A 26,821-nucleotide genomic window follows, 5' to 3' on the forward strand; every position below is an offset into this window, starting at 1 on the left:
ATAAAAAGAATTGCTACCTTGTTGGGTTTGGACATGATTTACTTTAATAATTTGGTCTCTTGACGTCTTGGGGGTAAAACAAAGTCAACAAGTTTAAATGGTTTGAGTGATTGGGGACAGGGTAGATTTTAATGGTAAGTCTCCAACTAGTAGGAGACACTTAAGACTTCCTCTAGAAAAAAAGTAAAAGGATAAAAAAGCAGGAGTTGGGGAGAGAAATATCTTCTCATTGTGGTTAAACTGTGTTGCCAACCAAAGATGAAGGAGAGGGGCACCTGGGTGGCTCAGTTGGTTAAGCATCTGACTTCGGTTCAGGTAATGATCTCGCGGTTCGTGGGTTCAAGCCCTGTGTCAGACTCTGTGCTGACAGCTCAGAGTGTGAAGCCTGCTTCAGATTCTGTGTCTCCCTCTCTGTCTGCCCCTCCTCAGTCGCACTGTGTCTCTCAAAAATGAGTAAACATTAAAAAAATGTTTTTAAAAGATGGAGAAATTAGAACTCCTTAGGAAATGATCTCTTTAGACCAATGTGTTTCAAACTTCAGTTCATAATCCATTTGTAGGTCTTGAAATAATATCAAAAATATTTTTAAACATTTTTAATCTTTCTGTGTGTTCTTTTTTTCCCCCTGTTTTTAATTTTTATTCTATTAAAAGAAAATATTGACAGTGGTTGTTCTATTCTCTTTCTTGGTCTTCTCTTTTCACTACGCACATGATAAAGAGATGAGGCAAAGGAAGAAGAAAGAGTGTTACAGATAATCCATTAGCTGCCATCCTATCCTGGGCTGTGACATCTGTTGCATTTTTTTTTCTTTAACCCTCTGTCCAGGTTTTCTGAATTTAAAGAAAGTCAAACTCTGTGACTCTCTAGTAAAGGAACAATAGGGGTGCACATTTGCCTGAAGTGTGACACCTAAAGTCTAAAACACTAGAGGGCCAAAGAAATTGATTTTTGGTAAAGCTCTCAAGAATGCCTCTCAAAAGGCAACTACAGAAGTGAGTCATCAAAGAAACTGCTACCCATGCGCAAGTTAAGGCAAGAAACTTAGTCTTTCTTGGTATCTCTATGCCTGATCCAGAGCCTGGCATGGTTATGGCTTGGAGCACCTCTAGGACTTGAACACTAGGTCTATCTCATTCCTTCTGCACCTGTGTTACCACCACTCTGGTCAAGAGTGTTAGACTACTGGCTTTCTGTCGTCTCTGGAAACTGACTTGTTCTGTGTGAGCTTTTAATTCCTCATCTATAAAATGGACCTAAACTTTCATAAAGTTCACCTTGGATAAAGAAAGCAAAGTCTTGCACAAGGCCTGGCACAATTAATGTTAATCCCATTCCTTTTTAAAAATGGCTTATATCAACATGCAACAACTCATGTAGCGATGTTTTATTCTGAAGCAAACAGTCAACTTGATGGATTGGAAAAATGGAACAACAGTTGCCTTTTTGAATCACAGAGGTATTTATAATCATAAACCCTTGCGTGCCATTGAGTCAGCATGATTGAACTGAAGTTAGTGTAGTTCTTCCATATAGAAATAGAGCTGGCAAATGGCTAAATAGCTTAAAATTTCTGTATAAATGAAAAACAAATGATCAGTTTGAGGAGTATTGTTTTTTTTTCTTACATGAAAATGGCTTAGTGGAAAAAGTATAGGTTTTGAATTGGCTTGAGTCCTTGTTGCATGATCTATGAACTTCATGATCTTAACCCACATTCTTAATGTCTCTGAGCTTTGCTTTCTTCATGTGTAATAGTATTTGTGTAGATCTCTGAAGTATGTGGCACATTGTAGATATTCAGTCAATAATGGGTATTATTGTTGTTGTTGATTATATCTTTATCTTAGTTTACTTTCTACTAATTTTAAGTGGCATAGTCCTCAAGTCAGCAAATGTTAGCACAGTCTGGTGGAGAAACTCTAATGCAGTTTCTTCCTTTTGGAAAGTCTCAAACCTTATATGTAGTTACCATCTTGCTTCTTTGCTCAGCCTCTGACCTTTGGTCAGTAGATCTTTGCTCCAGTCTCCTCCATGCAATAGTCTCTTTTTATCATCTCTGACTTCCCAATTGATAAACATCAGTAGCTCCTTCCAACCAAAAGCAAGATAAAGTTCTTGTCTTTTCTGAAAAAAAAAAAAAAAAAAGGTATATGACATAGCCCTGGGAAATAATATTGCTGAGTTGATCTTTACTATTGTTATTTCAAAACCTGCACTCTCAGAATTCCTTAAAGAAAAGAATATTTAAATTGTTCACAGAACATTCATTAAATGATGAAGTCAGAATCCATTTGTTCAAAATAGGTGTAGAAGAACTGAATTATTTTCTCTTAATTGCTTTGATAGTAAATTTAATAACAGACTAAGAAAACAGAAAAAAAGAAACCAAGACTCTTTAAATTGGCCATCAGTTGGAAATGAAACAGAAATTGGCAAGCAGTTTTACTGTGCAAAATAGATTATATTATGTCATATTCACTGATGATAGATCTTTTAGGTACTTCACACATACTAAATAATAACATCTTACAGTATAAAAAAATTACAGAATTAGACTTGGCTTGCTTTTGAATGGTGAAAATCCCTTTTCAGAATATAAGTATTGTGACAAAATCTGTGGGTGTAGTAAGCCCTTGGGTATCAGTGAGTCTGAACTATCAAGCAAATAAAAGACACACAGCCTATATTTTCTCATGGAGTGAATGGTGCCAAACATAAATATTGCAGCATTGAACATAAAACACCCTATGCAAAAATATAGACCTTGTTTGTTTGATTCCCCTAATGCTTTAAAAAAGCTTACATCAAGGGTACTGTAAGTACTATATTTAAGAGTCTAATTCAATTTAAGGGGGTTCTACACTGCCTGTAAATTTTTCTGTTGAATTACTGCCTATTTTCAATTTGAGGCAATGCATTGTTCTAGGCCAACAAACCTTGTTAGGTACTTAATAACAGCAATAATATATATAAGGAGTGACTAAAGTGCGTGTTGAAAATTAGTCATTATTAGTAATTACTGGCAACTTCTTCCCATTGGAGTTCAGACAATATAGTTCAAGGACTATTCTTACTTTTTAAACTAATTTTATGGAATACCTACTATGTGTATGGTCATGTTTAGGAGCTCTCTATGTGTACCTCATTTAATAATTTTACTAGCCCTGCCAAGGAGGTTTTTTAGGGAAGAATCTTTTAGGGAAGAATCCACTATCTCTATATTTTGATAGAGAGGGCTTTTCAAGTTTTCTCAAGGTTTGGGGAGTTTTGAAGGGAATATTTCTGGCTTTATTTTCTCTACTCCATACTTGCTCCTCCCAAGGGGTGGGGGGGGGCAAGGAAGAATAGGTAATAACACTGTTGAGCAGCCAGTGGGTCCCACCCCACCCACGGTCGCCCCTCAGTAGTGAGAGAGACTCTTTCTTGGCTCTCTTGAGCTGCTTGTTTAAATGAATGAGAAGGATGGATCTCTTCCCCAGCTCCCTCTGTCCTTGAAGTAACAGACCCAGGACAAATTCCAGGACCCACTTGGTGCCTTCTCCCTTGGAGAGCCGTTGGCAAGCATCACTGCTAATCACTGTAAAGCAGACATTGTCCTAGCAGCAGACATGGAACATGCACTCTCAGGCTGCTTTCAGACCCTGCTTGCTCCCTTGGCCGGCTGCTAAGGTCTAGACTCAGGAGAGGTGGGGAGGGTAAGAGACAGCCATGCAGGCCTGTTAGTAGTCACATCCCCCATCCATTTTTCCTTTGATCATTATACACTGGGAGTAACAGACATCCCTAAATAGGCTGTGACTTTGGTTTCCAGTTAGCTTCCTGTTCTCCCTGTTCCATTCCTTACCATTAGGCCTTGAGGAAGACGAGCAATATGTGGTTGGGACCCCAAACTACAAAGGAGTGACTATATTTTAACTGAGAGATGATGGAGTTGGAGAGAGGCAAATAAATTGTCACAACTGACCTATAGATAGGATATGATTTAGAGAAGTGGTGCAAGATGATTTCTTGGGTGTGCAAAGAAAATATTACAAGTTACATTGCAAATTATAAGGTATTTATATTTACTTTTGTACTAATTTGTTAAAGGAGTCAGAGAGGTGAAATTTGGAGTCTGTCTGCCTTCTGTGGCATAGAGAGAAGAATGGATGCAGGAGAAAGGGGAAACAAGTGGAGAATAACCTTCACACTGACATTCTTATCCAACTTATCATGCCAGATTTACTTTCTTTGAATTCAGGTTACCTGATACTTTGTGTACTGATCTTATTATCTCAATATCCGGATTTTGACATTTTGAGTATTGTAAAGCTCATCCATTCTCTGTTTGTTATCAAATTCTCCCACTCTGCTGTAACCAGATACTACTTTAAAATATTTTGGATTTTTTACCAGAGACCTAAAGATGAAATGTCTATATCGTGGTGGTAAAATATTAAGTATTTCTGAAAGAAATGCAGTATTCAGTGCAAATACTGAAAATTTATAAAGGTGGTTCTAAAAATAGCTCTACAGTGCTTAGAAAATATCCTTAAAATATGAAGGGGAGCGGAGTACAGAGAGGAAGGGGGAGGATTGAGAAGGGGGGGTATTCTAAGGTATTTGTTTATTTTGTGCTTTGCTTCAGGTATTTTTTTTTTATTTTTTTTTCAACGTTTATTTATTTTTGGGACAGAGAGAGACAGAGCATGAACGGGGGAGGGGCAGAGAGAGAGGGAGACACAGAATCGGAAACAGGCTCCAGGCTCTGAGCCATCAGCCCAGAGCCTGACGCGGGGCTCGAACTCACGGACCGCGAGATCGTGACCTGGCTGAAGTTGGATGCTTAACCGACTGCACCACCCAGGCGCCCCATCAGGTATTTTTAAAATATTGAAATTGTGAGAAACTTTTTTTTAATATGAAATTTATTGTCAAATCGGTTTCCATAAAACACCCAGTGCTCATCCCAACAGGTGCCCTCTTCAATACCCATCACCCACTTTCCCCTCCCTCCCACCCCCATGAACCCTCAGTTTATTCTCAGTTTTTAAGAGTCTCTTATGCTTTGGCTCCCTCCCTCTCTAACTTTTTTTTTCCCTTCCCATCCCCCATGGTCTTCTGTTGAGTTTCTCAGGATCCACATAAGAGTGAAAACATATGGTATCTGTCTTTCTCTTCCTGACTTATTTCACTTAGCATAACACTCTCCAGTTCCATCTACTACATTGCTACAAAAGGCCATATTTCATTCTTTCTCATTGCCAAGTAGTATCCCATTGTATATAAACCACAATTTCTTTATCCGTTCATCAGTTGATGGACATTTAGGCTCTTTCCTTAATTTGGCTATTGTTGAAAGTGCTGCTATAAACATTGGGGTACAAGTGCCCCTATGCATCAGCACTCCTGTATCCCTTGGGTAAATTCCTAGCAGTGCTATTGCTGGGTCATAGGGTAGATCTATTTTTAATTTTGGGGGGAACCTCCACACTGTTTTCCAGAGTGGCTGCACCAGTTTGCATTCCCACCAACAGTGCAAGAGGGTTCCCGTTTCTTCACATCCTCTCCAGCATCTATAGTCTCCTGATTTGTTCATTTTAGCCACTCTGACTGGTGTGAGGTGATCTCAGTGTGGTTTTGATTTGTATTTCCCTGATGAGGAGTGACGTTGAGCATCTTTTCATGTGCCTGTTGGCCATGTGGATGTCTTCTTTAGAGAAGGACACTTCTCTTGTCTTCTGCCCATTGTGTGAGAAACTTTTAAGATGATTAAATTTCTACTTTTTTTTTTTTGGAAGGAAAAATGTATAACATTATTTTATAATTTTTTTTTGTCTTCCTTACTCAATAGTATTCAGTAACTTGGTATTTTTCTTGATATAAGTGTAGATGCTCTTACTAACTTTTCCCATCCTTCTGAATCTAACCGCACTCTACTAATCCACCTTTACTTCTCACTATTCTCAATTCATGGCTCCTATCACATTATTTTCTTATCCCCATTTATGAGTGTCTTATGTATGTTATTTGGTTTCACAAGTATTTATCACTTCTATGTAGTAAGAGTGAATGAAAGGTACCAAGAAGAATATGAATGACAGGGCCTTCTCATGTAAAAGTACATAGTTTTATTGGTGGAAAGAGACTTGATAATGAATAATTACCATACAGCCCTGTGTGAGCTAAAATGATAACTACTCACAAAATGCTATGAGAGCGACAGAAAGTGGGATTGACATTTGTCTGGGGAAGCTTTAAGAAAAGCTTCATCTAACTGGAGTCTTTAAGAATTAAGTAACTGCTTTCCAGAAGGACTTTCAGAAGTAGGAGCAAAGGTATAAAAGTCATTAATACAATCAATAATTGTGGGAAAAAAAAAAAGCTTTCCACAATCATTTATTAAGTCCAACTTGCCATATATATTGAGACCCAGTCTACTCTTGTTTCTAGGGGAAATTCCTGTTATGTAAAAGCATTTTAGGGAGAAACCAGTTATTTTCAATATATGATACCCAGTGACTTAGACAACTTCTGAGATCTTTACATCTTAGCTACACAAACTTGTAAACAGATTCCCAAGCTCTTTCCTAAGTTACTGAGAGCTTTCCAGAAGGAATTAGTGTCATTTCCCATAGAACCAGACATCACTTTAATTTTTCAGATAATTAGAAAAATGCATTTTCCTCTCAGAAAGAAACAGTAAATATCTTGAGGCACAAATCGAACAATGGACACTTCAAATTAATGTATTTAGATAATTTAATTCCTTCATTGGAGAAGAGAAACTTTTAATTAAATTGTTATTCTTATTATTAACATTATATTTAGATAATAAATGTATTGAGATAAAAAAGACTTCTTCTGACCATGGTGGTTAACAGAGACTAAATTTACCATGCTGATTCATACAAGCAGAAAACCAGACAAACTATAGGAAACCATGGTTGTAAGACATTGGATATCAGGCAACAAAGGGCAGTATTCCCTAATGGGAAACAAATCAGGTGAGCCCTGTAATCATCCCAGCTTATTGCCTTGAGAAAGCTTCCAGGCGACAGTACAGGGAAAGGAAAGCCACAGTGCAGAAAATACTCTGCATACTCTCAGAGTTGAGGAGGCAAACAGAGATTCCCAAGAGACTGAAGCAGCTAGATTTTCAGAAAAGATTGCCAGAAAGGAGAGAACCGCACAGAGAGAGAACTCCAGAGTATTGCAGAGACTCGACCCTAAATATTCAGCTGAGTGCTGATCGACCCATGGCTGGGGAAGGAACCACTCAAAAGTATTAGAGGGAACAGAACAGGGAGCCTCTTCAGGCCAAGGAATAGTGCTTGTTTCCAGCAGTCAGACTAGAAAAACTCAATGTCTCCCAGTCATTGAGGAGAGTACTGAAAGTCTGGTAGCAACCCTAGGGAATAATTAACCAAGTAATTAACCAAAAACTGCTTTGGTCGCATCTAACAAATCTTACAAACAAGACCTTGAATCCTCATACTGTTTCCAAGAAACTTCACTTGTCCCAGAATAAAGCTCAAGAATATGACAATACGTAATTATCGATCAAAGCATCCAATAAAAAATACAGGCATTCAAAGAAATAGGAAAATAAAACTCATAATGAGAAAAATAAATCAAAAATTGACCCAGAACTGACACAGATGTTAGAATTCACAAACATATTAAAACTTGCAACAGTATTTCCTATTTTCAAAAAACTAGAGGTAAGATAGAACGTGTTAAGTGGAAACAAGGAAGATTTAAAAAGAACATAAATCCTTATTCTACAGATTAAAATTATAATTTGTGAGATGAAAAATTTTACTGGATGAGAATAATAGCAGATTAGATGTTGATAAGGAAAAGTTAGTGAACTTGAAGACAGCAATAGAAAGTACCCAAAATAAAACACACTGAGAGAAAAAGTCTAAAATAAATAAATACAGTATCAGAGAGCATTGGGAAACTTCAAATGGTCTAACAATAAGCATATCATTATTTATTATGAAGTACCTACAGGGAGGGGCAGAAAAAAAAGTTCAAGAAATAATGGCCCCAAATGTCCATATTTGGTGAAAATTACAAACCCACAGGTCTAAGAATTTCGATAAACTCTAAGTACCAAAATTGAAGAAAACTATCATAATCCAATTGCTTAATACCACCAGTGAAGAGAAAAATGTTAAGAGGAGTCAAGGGAAAAAAAAGATAAGGACAGAAAATTTCTCACTGGAAACAGCACAAATGAGAAGAGTGTGGAGCACCCTCTTTAAGATACTAAAAGAGAAAAAACATGTCAACCTAGAATTCTCAACCCAGGGAAAATATCTTTCAAAAATGAAGGCAAAATCAAGACTTTCAGACATACAAATGCTGAAAGAATTTGTTATTAGCAAACCTGTATTGTGAGAAATGTTGAAGGAAGCCATTCAGGCAGAAGGAAAATGATACTAGAAGTAAATATGGATCCACATAAAGGAATAAAGAGCATGGGAAATGGTGGCTACATTGGGTTAATGTACAAGATTCTTTTCTTTCTTTTTTTTTTTTTTTAACATTTATTTAGTTTTTGAGAGAGAGAGAGAAGCGCAAACAGGGGAGGGGAGAGAGAGGGGGAGACACAGAATCTGAAGCAGGTTCCAGGCTCTGAGCTGTCAGCACAGAGCCCAACGCGGGGCTCGAACCCCAGGAGCCATGAGATCATGACCTGAGCCGAAGCGGGACACTCATCTGACTCAGCCACTCAGGTGCTCCCAAGATTATTTTCTTACTACTTTAATCTCTTTCAAAGAAAATTGACTAAGCAAAAATAAAAAGCGTAGTATGGGGGTTATAATACACATAGAAGTGAAATATATGACAACAGAAATACAAAGATCAGGAAGAAAGAAATGGAAGCATACTATTGTCAGGTTCTTATGCTATAGGTGAAGCATTACAGTATCACATGAAGGTGGAGTGATACGATAAAGATATATGCTATAAACCACTGAAATAACAAAACAAAGAGTTATAGCTAATGAGCCAACAAAGGAATGGAATGGAATCATAGAACAATGCTCAACCTAAAATTAACGTGTATTAGAAGACAACAACACTTTCATTATCCCGTATGAAAGAAAAAGGATTTACATGCCCTGTACAAATATTTTTACCTAAGGAAAGTAATGTCATTCATATTGTTTTCCTCTGATGTCTTAGTCTGATAAAGATATATAGTTCAGAGAACAAAATGTTAAATACTTTTATAGACCAATAACGCTTTGCTGCTTTTTCCACAATGCACATGAAGGGTGCCTTCAGTAAGTGTGACACATTTTCAGTGTGGTAGAAATGCATATGTAGGTATATTGCTAAAATGCCCTGCCATTCTCTGCCATACAAGAAAGAATTTACAAATACGTGTCAGCGAGAGTGACAATATTGGCCTTCAGTCATTTTTAATTTACATTAAAAGGAATGCATTCACATTATCCACTTATTTCTTACTAGTAATGAATTTCCAGTGATCTGTCTCATGACTTACCTAGAATCTCTGCCTGTCTCAGTTTAAGAACAGATGACATGAATCTATTCCCCAACCCCAAACCCAACTCCAGAAAGAAAACTTGTCACTTAATGGCCATTTCTCGTCTTAACCTCATCCTTAGTAACTTGGTTGCTTCCCTCTTTATTCCCTAAATTGTTTTGTCTGTTTAAAAAACTTTGAGTTTGGCAGTCTATAGCATAATTCAAGTTAGGAAACACTGCCTTAGACACTGTTTTTCAAATATGATTTTTCTTAACTGTCTTTTTGATGGGAGCTGGATGGCAGCCAACACAAGATGGAGTTTACTAATGAGACTAAGTACAGGCACTTAGTGTTCTTGATTGAAAAAAAATTCTACACTTCAGGTTCTCAATCCAGTGCCAAAGGAGGACTGACTTTCAATGAAAGAGTGTAAATATCCAGTCATTCCACAAATATATTGAATGCCTACTTGTGCCAGACACTGAACTCAACAGTGGTGAAATTATGGTGAGCTTAGAGGGCAGCAAACTCTAGCTGAGGTGAAATCCCAGCAGGGAAAGATAGCAATGAGTGAAAGTGTGAATGTTAGAAAGCTATGGCATTAGGATCTGTGGAAATAATCGGAAAAAGAGGACACTTAAATGCTCCCCTCTATACCATTCTATTTTGCTACGCTTTGTAAGTATTCTATTTTTTTTAATGTTAGGGCCACAAATTACTGTTATAACAAAAATTGTGTATTTAAATTGTTCTTTAATGTTTATTCATTTTTGAGAGACAGAGACAGAGTGAAAGTGGAGGAGAGGCAGAGAGAGAGGGAGACACAGAATCCAAGGCAGGCTCCAGGTTCTGAGTTGTCAACACAGAACCCGATGCGGGGATTGAACTCACAAACGCAAGATCATGTCCTGAGCTGAAGTTGGGCACTTAACCAACTGAGTCACCAAGCACCCCCAAAATTGTATATTTTTAAATTAATGCTATAGTTTCTTTATTTCATGTTTTTGTTTTTGTTACTCCAATATTATGTGATCGTTATTTTATTTCTAATTTTAAGTACTTGGGTATTTAAAAAATCTTTTCAGGGCACCTGGCTGGCTCAGTTGGTTAAGCATTGGACTCTTGATTTTGGTTCAGGTCATGATCCCAAGATCTTGAGATCGAGCCCTATGTTGAGCCCTGAGTGGGGCCCAGCACTGGGCCCCACATCAGGCTCTGTGTTCAGTGTGGAGTCTGCTTAAGATTGTCTCTCTCTCTCTCTCTCTCTCTCTCTCTCGCCCCCTCTCTCACTCTCCCTGTTGTGTGCACTCTCTCTAAAATTAAAATTAATAATAATAATAACCGTAGATCTTTTCTGTGAGGCTACAGTTTCTGGACCCCAAATAAGAAAGTGTGTGTGTGTGTGTGTGTGTGTGTGTGTGTGTGTGTGTGTTTGTAGTAACAGAAAAGATGCAATTGTCATATTTCTTACAGTCTGTAGTGTCAGTAGAATTAAGATGGTGTTTATGCTTATGGGGTAACGAAGGGGCAGGTTGTGGTTCTTTAACGTTATTTACTATGCATTAAAGCTGCTCTCTTTCAGATGGATGCTTAGGGCAGACCAGTGATACTATGCATCTCAGTGTTTCATGTTTAGAACCGGGTCTCTAAACTCAGAAAGACTGGCCAGGAGCCCAGCTGACAGGTGGAACCCACCATGTAGCCATGGCAGCCATACCCTGAGCCTGGCCTGTCACCTGACAGGTGGAATCCACTGATGAATTTGGGCTCTTTTCAGCAACAAATTCCATTTTTTCAGCCGGCAGTCAGCTTTGCAACCTTCAGGTGTGACTCTAGAGTGCCATGGAAGAAGCCATTTCTAATGGTGCCCATCGAAAGCAAACCAGTTCTAAGAAACACCACACACAGTCTCATAAACACACAGCCATCGCTTCGTTTGTATTTCATTACTCTAGACTGTTTTTCTCCTGAACGAGATATCACCTTTCCCAGAGTGGAGCAGTGTAAAAAGAGTGACTGTGACAGCTGACAGGTGAGGTGGGTCCTTTTGCAATGCAAGCAAGCTTTCTGATCTTGGGCCAGTGGGTCTCACCTGTCAGCAGTTGCTGACAGCGCAGGGCTCACTGCCAAGAGCAGGAGCCCTGTGACTTTGACATGGCAGATGGGAGTCAAGTATAATAGCTGACAAGTGAGATGGGCAACCCGGGGAATGTTCTCTTGCATTTTCCAGGGTCAGGGTTTATATAAAAGGTCTGTGGCTATGCCCAACTAGCCCAGTGGCTAGACCACCTTCTGGAGTCCTAACAAAAAGTCAGAGACCGAACATCTCAGGTAATTGGGATTTAGTGCCTATTATGTGGCAGATATTTATAAATATTTTCTCTATCTTCAGAACAACGCTGCAACGTGGTGGTCACTGTTTTGCATATGAGAACATGAAAGCCAGTTGAATGAGCATCTCAGGGCTACACAGCTAGGAAGGCTGAAATAAGACACAGCTCTATCCAGCTCCCAAGCTGGGTTGTTTCCCAAATTTTGTTGCTATGTTTCCAGTAATTTCCTGTTTCTACTTTTCAATAATTTCTATTTCACTTTTGTAGTGAAAGGAGAGGACTATAATAATAGGAAAAACTATAAATTAAAATCAATCAGTAGAAAGAATATTGTGTGTGTAATTGTGCTGTGTACAATATTTGGCTTATTATAAATTTAAATGGAACATACTTCCTACATTTGACTTAGATAACTGACAGAACTTTTTCAAGTACCAGACCTAAACACAAACAGAAGTAAGTTTAAGAGTCTCCTTAGATGTGTGATATGTAAATCATATGTACTATGAATACAATTAGAAAAAGGAAAGATGGAAGATGTCACTTTAAAAAAAAACAGTATTTTTCACATGCTACGGAATTACAGACTTTATTATAGGAAAAAAAAAAACCCTGCCCTTTTTTAGGGCATTTATTTAAGCATTTTATTAAAACTTTTGAATATACTGACATCGGATCAAAAATCTGTATGGATCAGGGAAGTTAAGAAAAAGTAGAATGAAATTGTGTGATTTAAAAAAAAAAATGTGGCCTCCTTGGGGATGAGGAAGGCACAGGTAGTGGGGCCTGGAATGGAAGGAGAGAGCACTGGGCTTTGGGAGAAGCCAGCAGGGAGCAACACCTGTGACGTGAGCTCGGGAGGGAAGAAGGGTCCAGGAGATTCATTTGAGTTCATGGACGTTGGAAGCAATGACAGTAGATGCTGATTTTTAAGTCTGTCTTTTCTGTAACAGAATTTCCTTGTAATGGGTGTCGGGTTTTGTCAATCCTTTTAACACATAACTACACTGTGTTACTGGAGCCATGACCTCAGAGACTAGAGGAAGAAGTTTCAAGGCCAGTGAGGGGAGGCGCACAACCCACACTCAGACTAATTGGCATGCTGCCAGCAGGTGGATTCCTTGGTGAGTTCCAGGAAGTGACCAGCAGTCAAGATCACCGAGCTCCAGAGTGGAGGTGAGGGCCAAGTTATCACGGGGGAGTGAGATATCTTGCCACTACATCTCTTCCCTGAGTAGATTACTTGTTTGGTGGTCTCATTCTGCCTCCTGGCTTTAAATACCATCTATGTGCTGATACTTAGAGCTATCGTCCAGCTCCAACCTCTTTCCCACCTGCCTAGCATCATTACTTGATATGTCTCATAGGCCTATCAAACTTCTTGATTTACTAACAGCCTCCAATATTTCTCCTTCTTAAAGTTCCCCATCTCAGTAAATGACATCGTTCGTCCTCACACCAACCAAAAAAAAAAAAAAAAAACAAAAAACAAACAAAAAAACACATTACCATCTTTGACTCCTTTCTAATAGGGATTTCAAATCAACTACTTCCTGTAATCTTCACTAATAATGCTCTAGTCAAAGCCACTGTCCTAACTCTGGACTGTCACAGTAGGCCCGGATAGCATTCTCTGTCCTCACGGCTGCCCCCTCTCCTGGTCCTCCTCCCCTGTGCCTCTCAGTCTGTTGTACACATGGCAATTAGAGTGAGCCTTCTACAACCTATGTCAGAGCAATCCTCCTTTGCTCATTACTCTTCAGTAACTTTCTAGAGGAGGTGTGGTTGGCTCGCTCTCAAGCATCCTCTCAGTAGCTAGCACAGTGCCTACCACCAGAGCGGTGTCTCACAATGCCTGTTTGTTCACTGACTAGGGAAATATAATATTTTTCTACCCAAATGGGAAGGCGGTAGGAATTGGAGAGGTGTGTACTACTCAAGAAGGTGCTATGTACTCTTCAGCAGCTTTCTTTTCAAGGCTAATTTCACAGCAAACATGAGATTATGTTTTAACAGTTTCTGAGAAATGATAGCAAATGGCAAGAAATCTGTACATTAGCAACATAGACAACTTCATGGCTCAGGAAATGAGAAAATGCAAAATTGTGATAGCATAAATAGGGGGTTTTCTGTATATATAGCTTCCTCTTAGCCCAATCTTGTGTTTATTGAATATTCATTGGGGTATGTTAGAACAGTGAACAATATTTTGTGAGCTTGGCAAAGGAATAAATTGCTGAATGGCTTACATTTTTGCTATCAAGAAAGCCCCACAAAATGGGCCCAAAGTAACATGCACCAAGGTTGATTGAAAAGTAAATTTATTTCACTGACCTTATCAATTCAGCCTCCTTCTCTATTTGCTGAATCCTCCTATTTTATACTTCTCAATGGCTATCAACATACTTTTTTATGAAAGCTTGTCCCTTTATATGTGTCCTGCAATCTCTTCCTTTATTTATTTCCTCTAATCTCTTCTAATAACATTTGCCTCTTCAAACACCTTATTTTTCCACCTGTTTTCTCCTGCAAGTATTTGTACTGAGAGTCCCAGTTACTTCAGCATATTGTGGCAAAGGACCACCTCCTCTGTGTGGACTCCTAACCAGTAGACCCCAACTTTCTCACACATCCTTCCGAATTAAGACTTGAGGAACTTTTCTTGATATCCTTAATCTAGTGGAATTTATTTGCGATACTAAAAAGAAATCACAGTAATTTGTTGAGGTGTCTTCAAAGATACTTTGCTTATGGTAACAGCCTTCATTGAAACAATGAAGCAAAGTATCTGGACACATAGTAGGCACACAACAAACTTCCTTAGAATGAACATAACGACTGTGAGGGTGATTGAGGGGTTGAGTGTGTGATTTAGTAGTATTTATACTTGATGTGGTAGTTCGTAGACAGATGTGAAATTTGAATGCCATTGAAATACGATGTTTTAAGTAGCTGATAACTTTAATATTGTAATACATTTCAGAATGGTTTATGATGTGGGCCACAATCCTGTCATGAAACATATGATCATCACCTAATACAGTATTTGAAATCTTGCCAGCCAAAATTATCAATAAGAAATAATTTTTATCCCAATTAAAAGCTAACTTTATTTCATAACCAACTTATAATAATTGCCTTTAAAGAGTTGTTAACAGATTTAATCATTTGTGTAAAAATATTATCTTATATTTTTTAGACAAAATTCAGGAGAGCTATATTTTAATACCTACACACACACACACACACACACACACACACACACACACACACAAATGTATTTTTTTTGCTTCACAGTTAATTGGAAAGTGAATGTCATGGTTAACTTATGGCCAACTTAGTTTGCCTAGAATTTTCTTACTTTCTTGTTTTGCCTCTCTCATCTGTCAATCCACATCTCTGGCTTTTTAAACTTCTTTCCAAGAGACTTTCACTCTTATATTCTTACAGTTTTATTTTATTTGTCTTTCACTTCCTCTAATAGCCTATTGCTCCTTCCATTAGTCAATATCACACTTTCATTATTCTTCTATTTTTACTGCTTTTTAGCTATAATCATAAGCAAGCTTGAGCCTTAAAAAACATGCTGTAAAATGTGTGTGTGTCTCTGTGGTAGATTTCATCATTGGTCCAGATTCTTCACTTATCCCTGCGTCCACTCCCAGGACCAGCTACATTATTTGCAGGACTTACTACAAATTGAAAATTCAAAATTAAGAATTTCAAGATAGCAACAGCAGAGCGTTAAACCAATCACAGGATCTAAGCATGGAGACTTGTGTGACATACAAGGAACTCACCCCACTAAAGGAGCCATGTCCACAGCCTTTGCCATATGACTTTGCAGTTCTTTCTCTAGAAGCAAGTGTCTCCCCCATCCTACTGATGGTAGGTGCTAAGGTCTGAATGTTTGAGTCCCCCTCACCCCCAGAATTCATATGCTGAAATCCTAATCACCAAGGTGATGGTATTAGGAAGTGGAGTCTTTGGGAGGTGGGTAGGTTATGAGGGTAGAGTCCTCATGAATGGGAATGGTACCCTTATAAAAGAGCCCAAGAAATACCAGTTCCCCTTGTGCAATAGGAGGTTATAGTGAGAAGACAACCATCAGTGAGGAAGCAGGCTCTCAGCAGAACTAGTCTCCAGAACTATGAGGAATAAATGTTTGTTGTTTATGAGCATCCAGTTTATGGTATTTATGTTATAGCAGCCCAAATGGATGAAGGCATTGGGTTTGACCATGTGATTTTCTCTGGCTAATGGGGATTGTGAACACAAATGACATGTTCCAGGTTTGTCTAGATCATAAAAAGGCATTAGATGTCTGTGTTTGTCCGTCTGGTTTTCTGTCATGGCAGAAGGACTTACATGTCATGTATGAAGGACATGTCTCAACTAACTCCTGGCCATGGGAGATTTAACTGTAGCATAAAGTTAAGCCCGGCTGAGCCTGGCCTATACCAGTCAGCCCCAGCCAACCTTCAGACACGTGAATGAGAATAAATGATCGGTAACCTGATCTGTTGGGTTTGGGAGTGGTCTGTCACACAGTAAAAGCCAACTAATCAAGGAAATGAAAACAGTTCATCTAAGAGGCTCTAGCAGACAGAAGTGTTGCGTCATTGATCCTCACCTCAGCTTTTCCTGTCTCACGCCTCCCTTACCCAGCTCACACTGTGGATTAGTGAGTTGCCATATCAAGGCCCTGGTTGCTCCCCACCCTCCTCAAAGCCAGGCAGTTTCACCAGGCTCTAAACTCTACACTTACTGCCTGCTTCTCCAGTTCCACTCTTGGTTCTGACAGCCTTAGCTCCCTGTCCTGCTAGGGATGTCCTATCCCACACACACACAAAGCATCATTCTATCAAGGTATTTGTTGTGACTGTGCCTTCTGTCTTGTCTCCTTGCCTCTACTTTTGGTGCTTTTTTTTTTTTTTTTTTTTTTACTATCTTCCAACTTGTAGTAGGATTGACCTTTCAAAAGCATAAACCAGTTTCTGTCATTCCCATGGTTATATCCTCTTGTGGCAATGTTTGGTAATTGGAGTAAGTAAAACTTATTACACAGCTGCTATTGTTGACCTCACATCCCTCCATTCCTCTGTTTTTCCCTATGCTCCAGCCAGACTAACCTTTCTAAACAATGCCATGCCCATTTCCATCTCAGAGCCTTTGATCATTCTGATGGAAACATGCTCTCTACCCCATCTTAATTTTTTCCGTGATTGTGAGGTGTTCCTACTGATCCACTCCTATTACTGTCCTGTTTTATTCTGGAAGACATCATGTCTGAAGGGATATTACAAATCAAGTAAAAAGGGAAAAATGCAATGCATAATTTACAGAAAATAGCAATAATGAATAAAAGGGACCAGCGACCAGATCTGGGGCTGCTAATTCTTTGAACGTTGAACCAAGGAAAACAGACAGTTAGAAGGCATGACAGTTCCTTCCTGTACTCTCAAAATAGGAGAATCTAAGAGGGCCTTCTGTTGTTTTCCACCTGTTTTTTATGAGGTAAAGCATGAAGTGGCTATTAAGAGATTTTCCTTATTCCTACTTCCTCATGTTTATTTTTGATGAAATATTTTCTTGATTCTGGCCAAATGTCTACATGTCTTAATTTTGGGTAATAGTGTTAATTATATATATATATATATATATATATATATATATATATATATGTAAAACTTGTATCTTCATAATATTTTCAAGGGAATTATAGGGAGAATATATCAGAAGCTATCAGGCAGACATATTCTTTTTATTTTAGATGTTTATTTATTTTTGAGAGAGACAGAGTGGGGGGAAGCAGAGAGAGAGGGGACAGAGGATCTGAAGCAGGTTCTGTGCTAACAGCAGACATCCCGATGCGGGGCTCAAACTCAGAAACCATGAGATCATGAACTGAGCTGAAGTGAAGCTTAACTGACTGAGCCCCCCAGGTGCCCGGCAGACACTATCCTAAACTGGAATTTGATAACATTCTTTGTTTTTTCATTGACTTTTTTTTATATTTGACCTCCTGCCTTTTTCATTCACAAATCAACCAACATGAAGATAAATCCTTATAAAAATTTCTATAAAATATTCTCTATTCTTTACCAAAGAAAAATAATGATAAATTTTCACTGTTGTTCAGTAAATTGCCAATATTATTAAAGCTTACAGTGATTATGGAGATAGTAAGAATATGTAAAGGATAAAAAAAAAGTTATACTAAACAATTACCGTAAAAGACTTACGTGCAAATCTTGTAAGCCACAACCAAGGTCAACAGGAATAATGATTAGGGCTATGAATTTGACCACAGCAAGGTACTGCCATGTGAAATGCACTAAAGCTTTGCCAAGCTTAAAGAAGGATCATAATTGACAGAGAAGGTAGACAGAATAGAGGAGGGATGGGTTCCACCCCTTGATATTTAGGGATGAGACCGAAAGACTCCAATACCGGGTAATTATAAGCAGTCGGGCAGAACTAAACTGTCTATTCATTATATGATAAAAGGGAAAAGAATGATGTCCTTTAGTGGAAGTGGGAGACTGGTGCATGGCAGAAGCTAGTCAGTCCTGTGTCTGGATGGAACTAGAGCCTAGGAAATAGTCCCACTAAAAAAGGGAGAACAAATGAGAAAATACAGGAGAGAAAAAAAAAACATCATAACTTGAAAGTATCTCTTTTCTTAGATGAGTCTGGGATATAGCTAGGAAGAAATGCTACTTTCAGGGATGAATCAGGAATGTGTCCTTTGCTATGGTTTACATAATGTTCATTCAACTAGCACATTATATGAATCCTTCCAGTAATAGTTACTAACATTTCATATAAAAATATATGGGATAAGTTGATAAACTTGTTCATTTATTATTATATTATATGTATTTTGTTTATATAGATAAAATGTTTCACTTGTAGAGAATTTAATAAAGAAAAATAATGGGAAACAGGAAAAATATGACACTTACGGAGCCCTCACCATAATTTCTTATGTACAACTCTTGCTTATATAATTTGTAATTTGATCTTATCATTGGTGAATTTTATTATAAATTAAATATTTTCTAGCAAGAGTTTTAGTTAAAGACTTCACCTTATGTTTTATAACCACATTTATTGAATTATGTAGATGTTATAGTATATTTAAAAGTTCTTATTTTTCCTCTAAAGCTAAATCATGCTCATTATAGTGCATCTCTTGGTTAGGTAAATAACATACATAAGAGATTTTTTTCAGGAAAAGTTTTTTAGTGGTACATTTGTGAATCATTAATTATTTGAGATTGTCTACCATGACAACTTAGGTGGGTATAAAATTTAGTTACATCCTTTTGCACTTAAGTACTCTAAAGGAGTTATTTTATTATCTTCTGACATTAAATATTTTGGAGAAGTTGAAAATCTGCATGATTTTTCTTCTCTTACCTGTGAACTTCTTCTTTTTTCTTCCTAGATGCTTATGGAAGTCTTCAATTTTAAGAGTTATTTCTCAGGAAGCTATATTTGTTGTTTACCTTTTCACATTGATCACCTTTACACATGTTAACCTCATTTTTTGAAGTCTTATTTAAAATCTTTTACTTATAAGACTCAGCATATGTGTAACTCTATGGATTATTTCTTTCTCAAGAAAATTAGTGCATTTGATATATCATTTTGTCTGTCATCAGAACAAGGGAGACTCAAATTAATGTCAATATTTTCTGCCACTTTAGTTTTTACTTCAATAAAACTTATTTCGCACCAATTTGGTAACAGGCAGTGTGCTGGTGAAGGAAATAAGGGAAGAATAAAATATGTTCCCTGCCCTCAGTAAATTTATAAATATTCTTATGTTGTGGCTCTTGATAATCACAGAGTCTAGTTCTAGAATGTAGAAAAGAGCTTGAATGTCTTTGAAGAAGAGAGACTTAGTTCAATTGACTTTCACATGCTGCCTGAGTAAAAATCTCATCAACAGTCCTGTTGTATGCTTAACAATAACAAAATATATACATAAATCTATGTGCAGCAGTTTATAAATATATCCACATAAACAGATGCTATTCAATAATAGTTTCTATGTTTATTGTGTGGCACATGCTGTGCTAAACCCTTTTTTAGATCATCTGACTTAATCTTCACAATAACCTCATGAGTTCTATTTTATCTGTCTTTTACAGATGAGGAAATGAAACTGAGTTGAGTTCCAAGGTCAGACAATGCTTAGCACAAATTAGACACTCAATTCAAAATTTACTGAATAGGAAAAGAAACTAGGACTTAAATCCAGGGCAGTGTGAATACAAAATCTTTGTCTTAACCACTATACTAAACAGCTCATCAAGGGGAAACAAACAAAAATAACAGCACAAATAAAAACAAATCAGTTCTGGCTAAGGTTCAAAGATAGGAAGACTAGAATTAAACCAGTCATGAACTCTAATTCTGTACTCAAGATCAATTGTCTGCTTTCTTTTCTTCCTTTTAAGTAGAACTTTAATTAGACATTTTAGCATATGGAAGTTAATAAATCTTGACTCAGATATCAAAGTCCCAAATATGAACTGTAAGATTTTGATACCCAATAACCAATAGAGAATTAATAGAGGCTAGATGGGAGTTTTAAATCAAAATTAGGTATGTAAATTTACATTTAAATAGAAAAGGAATTTATGTTTTTAAAAAAACTATTACACAAAATTATCCTGTATTTAAGCTGGTAGTGATTTCTTTTAATTAATACATGGAAAAAAATAATAGCAGGAAATAAATTATCTAGTCACCACCCATAATGAACCAAACACGGTGATAGGTGACAGCTTACATTAAAAAAAAAAAAAATGAGGGGGCTTTTATGAAATAGTTTATGTAAAATAATTATATTTGTTTTTAAGTATTAATCAAATGCATTTATCTTTATACTTCAATAATATAAATATAATTATATAATATATAAAACAAATGCTATTTTTATGCTAATGAATATAATAAATACTTATTGGGGAAAATTTCAAAATAGAAAATGCAAGAACAACTAAAATGTCACTCATGATCCCAATACCCATAGGTAACAGCTGTTGAAATTTTTATGATATCTTCATTCATGAAACACCTAGCATACTGTGAGGGGATGCTGGTATGAGGGCATCAGTAACGTGACTGGACAGTTTGATTATTACACTGACTAGTTTCCACAAAGGAAAAAAAAAAAAGATTTGAAGTTTAATTTATATGATTTGTTTTTAATCAGTTCTTTTCTGAATATTCTCTGTGGCTTGAAATACAATAAATAGTATTATGGAATATAACTTACAATGATTCTATAAAGTATAGACAGTCAAGGACAGAAATTTAAGAACGAAGGCCAAAAAGATGCCATAAAACAGTTGTAATGTAAAGAATTTGTATCATTTTTTAACTGCAGAATAACAGTAAATAAAAAAGAGTATGTTACGCATTTAATCCAGAAATTCCCACACTTCTTCCTTCACACAATTCATTATATGGGCCCCGAAGGAGCTTCGGCGTAAAAACAAAGATCTAATTGTGTACTTTAAAAACTGGTTACACAGTTTACCTAGTTTAATAATCTTGAACAACAAAGGAGGGATTTTTCGGGGTGGGTGGGGGCTGGAGTTTGGTTGACGATCCATGGCTTGAGGCATGGGAAAGGAGAGTCCAGTTAGGAAAGCAGTACATTTATGGCAGAAGTGGATTACTAAGTGGATAATTAATGGTGGTGAAGATAGCAGATCTCCCCTCCCTCCTTGGGCTTCTTCTCACAAGTGAGCTTATAGCCCTGAGGAAGGTTTTTTGTTTTAAAGACCATTCTTTCTGAAACTTTGGGTCTTTCTGTGGTTTATTGAGCTAGTCTCTAAGGTTCAAGGGGGTCAAAGCAGAAGATATCTTCTCCAAGGCATTAAACAGACATTAAAGGAACAAAGCCAGTCTGAAGAGTTTTCACAGGGTCTTCTTCAAAGATTTAATCTACAAAGGAGTTTTTTTCCTCCACATAAGACATTTAATGACTTTAGGAGTCTTAATTTATATCTTTTGCCCTTTCAGTAAAATTTAAAACTGATCAAATTTAAGCACATACATTAATATTAACAGTGTACAGATAACTCTAAAGACTAAATCAAAAGTTTGGGGGTAGGAGGCGGTTTATGATAGATTTGTGTCTTGATTCCCCCTACATATTAGAATTTTTAGATGCATTAATAAACACTATATATGCATGTATAGTAAGAGCATGTGTAATTCTTTCCAGCTCAAATGACCTATGTATCACATCCACATGCAAACATGTATATTTCATTCTTAGGTTATTTAAAATAACATTACATCTTTGTAGTAAGTCTTCCGGGGTACAGCCAGCAAAAAACAACAAGCACATGATTAAAGCATTTTCTCCATTGATGTCATTGCCATAAATAGAGAGAGCCAGATAAAGAATAGATAACATTAATAGTAAAATGCATATTGATTACTATTTATCAATATAGTCATAAAGTGCTATTGTAATGGTACAATAATGGTTATCTTGGTAAATTCTTATAGTCATACCCATGATATGAATAAAAATCATTTGAGCAATAATGTCTTGTATTGTGAATCATAATATAAATAATTACAGAAGAATAACTTTTTAAATGTCTCATTTTTACTGCATGTGTGTGTATGTTCACACATGCACATAGATCATGTGTCTTCATTTAAAAGCCGTGGCTTCTATAAAATTTAATTACATCTCCCTGCAGCTTTAAATTGTGAGTGGCTCTAAATCAAGTGTGTCTTCAAAACAGGGGCTGCTTCTATTAAATTTAATTATGTTTCTCTGCATATTGCACAGTGGAGGTGTAGTTGCTAAATGAGGGCATCTTCTATGAAAATGGCACAGGAAAGATGTAGAAACAAGCGGGATGGCCTTCATGCTTCTTTGAAGTGGATAAAAATACTGTTGTCTTGCCATAGTCAAAACTCTCTGGAACCAGCTTTAGTAATGTAAGACAAAGCCAAGAAGATTGAATTTTTCATGCTATTTTCACGTATGATATGTACATTTTTGGAAATATTCCATTTATGTTAATTTTTCAATACATTAAATATGAATTCAAATGATTGAAATGTAGAAAGTCTTTTGCATTATATTTGAATTTCAGAACCATATGCGTCACTAATTTCCAGTCATACAAAAGGGATTAAAGAGGCAAAGCAGCTTGAAATTATACTTTCTTTTGTTAAAAAACAAACAACAAAAGAAGAATACTGGGGATTTTTTTTTTGTAATTTCCAAAGATTAAAACTTTTCTTTTTCTTTTTAAAATCATAAGTATACATACATGTATATATACATCTATATATATATGATTTGATATCTCAATAGTTGCTTGATCATATGACCTATTTTTATGAGGGTATACATTTGATCATACATGTGTTAAATATTAAAAGCCGGCTTTTGAAAACTGGTAAAAATGGAGAATTCATGAATGGATCACCTGTAAAATGAGGTTGATGCAGTACCTGTTGTTAAGCACTTACTGATTGATGTTATAAATCAGGGTAATATACGTTGCTTAAACATAAAGTCTCTATAGATGCAGGCTAAGTAAAATGGATAATTATTTCTATATGTGTTTCACAATATTCAATAATATATTATTATATAATTTATTATTATTACCATTATGGAATTGCTTCTGTGGGGGGGGGGGGGCGTGGCAGGAAGTTGATTACCTCAGTATTACTCTCCCTCAAGGAGATGGAATTTTCAAGCATTACCATTTGGGGGGTTTAGTACTTAGAGAAGTAGGCCTAACTAAAATAAACATTACAGAAGTTCATGTTCCCTAGCTCACTCAATGGAATAGTCTTTTCAGTTTTTGCTTTTCCTTCTTCTATAAGCTAGAGTCCTTTCCTAGAATGGAAGCAAAAAATGGCCTTTTCACTCTTGAGCAAATTAAAGTCCTGGCCAAACATTTTCTCAACTTGCATAGAAGTGTAATTAACTCACTCAGCTGGCTTTTTTTTTTTTTTTTTTTTTTGACATGCAGACCTTGTGGTGTTCTGCTCCAGTCTTGAGAGTTACCACGCATTGCAGCAGACATGTTTATTTGCGTAAAAGGACACCTTGTGAGAACAGTGGCAGTACTCTTGCAACTTGTCCATTTCCTGAACTGCTTGGAAATGTATCGAAGACAAACACTACAGATGCAGGTACCCCAAAGTCATACATGTAATCTTTTACTTTGGTTTAAAATCATGACATCAGAGATCCTGCCAGATGTGGGTCATGTGCCTAGATAACCGTATAGAAGTGAACATTTGAAATGGCCATCCTCTAATTTAGGTGGAAACTTATAGAAATAAGAGAAATCAGTCTTTATGGATCAATTTTTTATTGCAATCTATATCTACTGGCTGAGAGTAAGAATGGGATTTTCAACTCTAGAGAGGCTATTTCCTACATTAGCTCAGATTGAGAATGCTCTGAGAATCAACATTACAGATTAACAGTTGATTTTGTATTATTCGGAATGTGTGTTTGTTAGAACCCCTCTCATGACATATTTTCTGTTAAATTCATCAACACATCGCAATTTAATAGGCATAGCTTGTAAAAATGATTTGTAGATTATTTGTTTAAATTATGGTCATTGGGCTGATTGGCTGGCTGTTCTAGAGTAAATGTACCCAAATAAATTACAAACCGAGATGTTCATTAGTAAATTGGGGGCATGAGGGTAAAAAAGTAAAACCAGCTAGATGCACAGAGCTTAGCTGACTATGGATGTACTCAGGTACCAACATCAGTTCGGTACTCGCCAGTCTTCATTTTAGTATCTTTTTTCACTAAATAGCAATAGAAAAGTCTCCATTTTTATGGCCTGTAAGAGTGTGCCATATACATAGTGCTATATATATGCATTAAATTGCAAAGCTTTCCCCATTCCATTTTCACTATTTCTAAATACTGTCTAAAATAAAATGATTAAAATGTCAGTGGATCCACATGCATTCCATTTTTGCAATAAGCATTTCTTTCTACAAAAGAGAAATGCTGTTTAATTTCAGTGTGATTGTGAATTTTGTAAAATGAGGATGTAATAGCATTTTACTTAAACTTATAGCATCTTCTGCTCATATTGTGTTTCAGAATAGTTCCTTCATAATTAAAGTGTCAAAAAACACATTTGTAACAAGAATGATGAAATTCATTCTGAATAATCCGTCAGCAAATAATAACCTGCATTTCCTGCTCTCAAACAGAATCATTTAATACCTTTCAATCATTCGGTTCTTCCCTCTTTTTTCTTTTTTCTTGTTACTCTTAGAAAATAACTTCCTATAACAGCTTAGAAACTATTTTATGGGCTTAATGGAGGTTTTTCTTTAGCTGGAATGTTATATGGTTAGCAAATGTTTCTATAAATATGTAAAATGCTCTTCCCTGAGTCCCCACTGGATGCCTCTCAACTAGAGCATTTCCAAAACAATAAACAAGGCAAACAAAGAATGCTTCAAAATAATCATAATTTCACATTTCCCCCCAAACATTGTTCATTTATTTTTCTATTTTATTGCTGAAAACAGAAATCATACTGAGTGGAGGATTTCCCCTCACATAGACATGAAGGCAGGTTGACATTTAGGAACTATGGCATCTTATGTTTCTGAAATATGGAAGGAGCAAGTCAGATTATTCAAGTGCATTTTCTCCATCTAAGATCTTGTTTTATCATTGCCTGTATTGAAGTGATACTCATTTTACATTTACTTTTACAAATGTAAATTAACAAACATAATATTTATATACGTGCATGTATACCTGCCGGGGATTGTGATATAATGCACATATGAATAAGCAATTAATGTCCGGGTGCATAATTTAGCTTCTATCGTGAGAATCAGTTTTCTGCTTGACTTAATATTTTCATGCTACATGTGCCTGAAACTTAGCGTTTGGAGAATTACTGGATTAGGCAATCTATCTCAGGATGATAAACCTATTTATATAGTACATACATCCTGAGTTCTCGTATCTCTTTCCTTTGCATGAAGTTTAGTACAGTATTCCAACTGTACGAGGCATGGAACTGTAAATTGTTTTATAGTGTATCTTAAGATTTTACTGTAGCACAGGTCAAGCATAATTGTTAAGAGAGAAAAAGAAAATCTTTTAAAATAATTTATTCTTCTAAAAATGCTTCTACCATCCACTGCAGCTGCAGACTCATAATGCTTTCATTAGAGATCACATCTGGGCTGAATTAAAACAGGAGCCTTTCCCAGCCCTGCAGTGCTTGTCAGGTTGAAAGTTTTTCTCAGAGCTCCTGAAGCCTTTCCAAAAATCAAGGGCTAAGACAGAGAACAGACCTTGTCACGAGCTGGTACCGGGCTTTAAGTACATTCCTGCTATGTTATTCACCGTCTGGCTCTAATTTGGAGGTACATCTCCCTTGTGCTCACTTTATTAACTTACATATGACTAGCCCTTTTGTTTAATATGGAAATAAAGAAAACAGGGTTTGTTGAAGAATAGTACTATACACTGAGGCTTTTATTTTTCCACACATTCGCTCTTTTCCCCTATATGTTTGCTCTTTAAAGCAGTTTCCCCATATTTGAACCACTTGGATAATAAAAAAAAAGTAGATAATATGGAGAATTCATAACAGACCTTGTTTTCATCTTTATTTTATAGAAAGGGAGGGGGGAAAACTACATAGATTTTAATGCATTGTATTTTTTTTATTTTGGCCATCAATTTTATCTTAGAATTCCAAAAGAAAAGGTCTATCGGTGTTAAACATAGACGCAATGATATCAAAGTAAAATTACATAAATTTTGGTGAAATTATTTCAAAACTGTTATAAAGTTGAATACAATGGACACTAACTGTTGAGATGTCATGACATTAATAAAGAATGGAAGTATATTAAAATTTTTTTAAAAATCCCAAGGTGTATTAGGAAGAAATACACTACCAATAAAAGAGAAAAAGGAGC

General features: G+C 36.5%; 1 protein-coding gene across 2 annotated transcripts in view; it reads left to right on the forward strand.

The window, feature by feature from the left end:
• The window catches only part of TRIQK (triple QxxK/R motif containing), a 285,943-nt gene that overhangs the window by 111,714 nt on the left and 147,408 nt on the right, over positions 1-26,821 (forward strand). For both annotated transcript variants that reach the window (XR_006706417.1, XR_006706418.1), the window contains one exon: positions 23,866-24,028. The gene's annotated coding sequence lies outside the window, so the exon portion shown is untranslated. The remainder of the gene's footprint in view (positions 1-23,865; positions 24,029-26,821) is intronic.

This window comes from Leopardus geoffroyi, chromosome C3, assembly GCF_018350155.1.
Source record: "Leopardus geoffroyi isolate Oge1 chromosome C3, O.geoffroyi_Oge1_pat1.0, whole genome shotgun sequence".
Lineage (NCBI taxonomy): Eukaryota > Metazoa > Chordata > Mammalia > Carnivora > Felidae > Leopardus > Leopardus geoffroyi.